Source organism: Bison bison, unplaced genomic scaffold (assembly GCF_000754665.1).
Source record: "Bison bison bison isolate TAMUID 2011002044 unplaced genomic scaffold, Bison_UMD1.0 scf7180017853896, whole genome shotgun sequence".
Classification (NCBI taxonomy): domain Eukaryota; kingdom Metazoa; phylum Chordata; class Mammalia; order Artiodactyla; family Bovidae; genus Bison; species Bison bison.
In genome coordinates this window covers 8,042-8,357 of record NW_011484469.1, presented here as the reverse complement: position 1 = coordinate 8,357, position 316 = coordinate 8,042, and positions in this window count along the sequence as shown.

Here is a 316-nt window from a genome sequence, read left to right as displayed (position 1 = left end):
AGACTGACAGGAGAAATATCAACAACCTCAGATATGCAGATGACACCACACTTATGGTAGAAAGTGATTAGGAACTAAAGAGCCTCTAGATGTGGACAGTGAAAAAGCTGACTTAAAACTCAACGGAGTGCTCAGCCTTCCACTGAAGACTGGTCTGCAGCCCCCACCACCCAGGCCACGGAATGGGTAGGAACCACCACTGAGTGGTCGTAAGCTGTTCTTCCAGACACTTGTAGAACTTCCACAAACTTCCACCAAAATGGAAATTTGGTTGATGGAAAATAAACTGTTTCTAAAAAAAAAAAAAAAAAAAATG